Source organism: Lepidochelys olivacea, assembly GCF_965140295.1.
Source record: "Lepidochelys olivacea isolate rLepOli2 genome assembly, chromosome: 1".
Lineage (NCBI taxonomy): Eukaryota > Metazoa > Chordata > Testudines > Cheloniidae > Lepidochelys > Lepidochelys olivacea.
This window is the reverse complement of record NC_140411.1, coordinates 7,538,236-7,542,213: the sequence shown is the minus strand read 5'-3', so window position 1 is coordinate 7,542,213 and position 3,978 is coordinate 7,538,236. Positions and strand designations below refer to the sequence as shown.

At 44.7% G+C, this 3,978-nt stretch overlaps 1 pseudogene across 1 annotated transcript; it reads left to right on the top strand.

Moving 5' to 3' along the window:
- The first annotated feature begins 2,661 nt into the window (after positions 1-2,661).
- On the top strand, positions 2,662-3,661 carry LOC311513323 (olfactory receptor 52D1-like; annotated as a pseudogene). Its single transcript has one exon. The product of its transcript is annotated as an olfactory receptor 52D1-like (transcript).
- The last annotated feature ends 317 nt before the right edge of the window (positions 3,662-3,978 follow it).

Here is a 3,978-nt window from a genome sequence, read left to right as displayed (position 1 = left end):
GGAGAACCCCTGCTGTCGGTGTAAGTGATGTCTACAATGAATCGCTACGGCCGCACCGCTGTAATGCTTTCAGTGTGGAGAAGCCCTGAAGCAGATCTTCCAGGAAAGCATCCAGTCTTCATCAGCAGATGATGGGGAGTTGGAGAATCCACCACTTCCATTTCCAGTGTATTCCAACACTTAATCACCTTCAATGCTAAACCTTTGGCCCTTATTTCTAACTGGAGATTGTCTGTTTTCAGCTTCCAGGCATTGGGTCTTGCTCTGCTCCTCTCTGCTAGATTTCAGAGCCCATTAGTACCCAGGGTTTTCTCCCCATGAAAGTCTTTGTTTGATCCTCTTTTTGATAAGATAAATAGATTAAGCTCATGAAGACTCAATGTCAGAGGCATTTTCTCCAGCTGCCAATCATTTTTGTTGTTTTTTTTAATGTACCCTCTCCCATTTTTTAAGATCCTTTTGGAAAAGTGGAACCTAGGACTGCATGCAGTCAGTTTCACCAATGCCATATGGAGAGGTAAAATCCTTTCGCTGCTCCAACTCACCACTCCCTTGTTTATGCATCAGAGGATCTCCTCAGCCCTTTCCACCACAACATCACACTGGGAGCTCATGGGGAGTTGGTTCTCCACAGTCACCCCTAAATCCTTTTCAGGGTCCCTGCATGTAATACTATAGTGCCCTAGTCTGTGGGTCAGGCTTGAATTCCCAGTTCTGAGAGGATAATTTTGCATTTAACTGTATTAAAACATTGTGTATGCATGGGCTCAGCTCACCAAGCCCTCCACAGCGATAAATATGCCTGCCATGTTCTCCTCATTGTAACCAATCTGCCAGGCTTTGTATCATCCACAAATTTTATTTTCACTGATTTTCTTTTTGCTTCCAAATCATTGATGGAAACATTGAATAGCATCAGGCCGAAAACTGATCCCTGCAGAATACCACTAGAAACACCCCCATTTGTTGACAATCACTGACTTATAACTGCTTTCTGAGATCTGTCGCTTATCCAGTTTTTAATCCATTTAACATGTACTAAAAGCTATTGCATTGTGTTCATTTTTTATCTGAATGTTTCCCCTACTAAATCAAATGCGTCAGAGAAATCAAAGTCTTTTGCATCTGCATCATTCCCTTGATCAACCAAACGTGTACTCTCATTAAAGGATGAAATTGGGTTTATTTGACAAAACTGGTTTTCCATAAACCATGGTGTGGACTGTCATTACTTATATTCCTCAACTTGTTTTTTAACTAATCCCACATCAGGATTTTTTTCCATTTTTTCCTCACCTTCTCAAAGATTTGCAATAAACTTTCCCTTTTATTTTGTTATAGTTTACATTTAACACTGAACTGTCCTCTACTTGCCATTTTTCTTTGTCTCTGTTGCTGCCTGATTGCATACTTCTGGTTCCGAATGAGGTGTGTGGTTGATCTGGGAGATTGTAACCTGTGTTCATAATTCTAATGTACTACAGTAGATGCTGTTTAAAATCCTCCTCGACTGCTAATGCACTGAAAATATTTCATCACTTCAGGTGATAGAAGCACTTGATCCTGCTTCAGAAAAAAAATTTCTTGAACACATCTACTGTTTCTTCAACACTAACAAGTTTCCTTTCTCTTTGCTACATGTTGCTTTCAGCCTCTTAATTGCTGTCTGTATTTTGTCTTTGAACCCAGTTATTGTCCAAATTCTCTGCTTTTTTGACTGTGGAATTTTGGCTTTGTAATAATCTCTTCTTAAAGAAGTCTCAGTTTTCATTCCCATTTTTTGGTCTTTGTTGATAATTTGCCTCAGCTTTGGAGAACTTGTCCTTTCGAAGAACTAAACGTCTTTAGATGTTACTGGTTGGGAACGTCTTCTCTGTTTGTCCATTTGAATGTAATCAGTTCCATTCTTTATTTTGTTCTCCTCTATCAAATGTCCCTTTTCTTGTTTCTTCTCTAAACTAAACAGTCCCAGACTTTTCAGTCTGTCCACATAGGGCAACCTCCCACATTCACAGAGCCTGTCTTGGAACTCCCCTTTCTATCTGCTATGTCCTTGGGTGACCACAATGGAGTGCTTATCCAGAGCAGGTTATTCTCTGCCCCATTCCTTGGGCATCCGAACATTATCTTTGTTTTGGCTACTACTGTGAATAAGCAGGTGTTTTCATGGCACTGCTAACAGTGAGGCCCAGGTATTTTCCCTGGGGTATGTTCTATTTGGGATATTTGCCCCTGGCACCTGTCTTGGCAAAGGTTTGGGTTTTTTCCACTCTCAGGTTTTGAGCAACTGGGTGTATGGGCAAGTCCCTACAGCATGGACCCTGTAGCCTGGCTTTCATTGCATTTCCACACCTTTATTTCCTGCTGGTGCCTTTTCAGGTTTCCCTCAACACAACGTGTAGGAATGATTGATGCATGGAGCACAATAAAAATGGAATTGGCATTAGTAGGGTTAAAGTTTTTCATAATTCATTTATCTCAATAATGAAAATGGCATTTCTCTGTTTGTGAAGATTGAGCAATCTATTTCACCCATGAAAACAGCCTCCAGCTGTGCATGTTGTGTCTCATATTAACATTGTTTCTCCATCCAGGCATTTGTCCTGCGACCTTCACGCTAGACCCTGGGCACCTACAGGAAGACAGGGGAACATACGGTACATGCAGGAGACACTGTTCTGCCTCAGAGTTGGACACTTTCTCCCCCTACTCCATGTCAGATTCCAACACAACCGACTTCACCAACCCCTCCACCTTCATCTTGCTGGGCATTCCTGGCCTGGAGGCTGCCCATGTCTGGATCTCCATCCCCTTCTGCACCATGTACATCATAGCCATCTTGGGGAACTTCATCATCCTGTTCATCGTGAAGACGGAGCCGAGCCTCCATGGGCCCATGTACTATTTCCTCTGCATGCTGGCCATCACCGACCTGGTCCTGTGCACAAGCACAGTTCCCAAAATGATGAGCATCTTCTGGTTCAATTCCAGGGAGATCGATTTCAGTGCCTGTCTCACCCAGATGTTCTTCATTCATTGCTTCTTTGCAATAGAGTCTGGGATCTTCATGGCCATGGCTTTTGATCGCTACGTGGCCATCTGCGATCCACTGAGACACTCCACCACCCTGAGAAACCCAGTTGTGGCCAAGATTGGCCTAGCTGTGGTTTTGCGTGGTAGCATGCTTGCACTGCCCTGTCCCTTGTTGGCAAGGCAGTTGCCATATTGCAGAACCAATATCATCCTGCACACATGCTGCGAGCACATAGCCGTGGTGAATCTGGCCTGCGCTGACATCCGCATCAGTAGTTACTATGGCCTCACTGTGGCAAGCTCAGCCATTTGTCTAGATATGTTTTTTATAGCTGTGTCCTATACCCAGGTCCTCAGGGCCATCTTCAGCCTCCCCACAAAGGATGCCCGGCTCAAGACTTTTGGGACCTGTGGCTCCCACCTCTTTGCCATTTTAGCCTTTTACATCCCAGGTCTCTTCACTCTCCTCACGTATCGGTTTGGCCACCATGTGGCCCTGCATTTCCACATTCTCTTTGCTAATGTGTGCCTACTGGTACCCCCCATGCTAAATCCCATCATTTTTGGTGTGAGGACGAAACAGATCCGGGACAGGATGCTCCGGCTCTTTTCACATAAAGGGACCTAATTTTTTCTCCTAATGCTCTGGCTCTCAGACCGAGCTCTGCACTGAGCTGGCTTGTGACATGGTGTTGGGCCCTCTTCCCTGGATCACATACAGGACAGTCTGAGAGGCATTAAACCCTTTCTTGACCATACTGTGCTGGCTTAGCATGACAAACAGGGGAACTGGTCTGTGTACAACTCACTGAGCTGACACCTTTCAAATTGCTTTTAACTTGGCCACCAAGGCCCCACTCCTTGCCCACATCTTCCACCAAGGCCCTACCCCTGCTCTGCCTCTTCCCTCCCAAAGGCCATGCCCCTGTCACTTGCTCCTCCTGT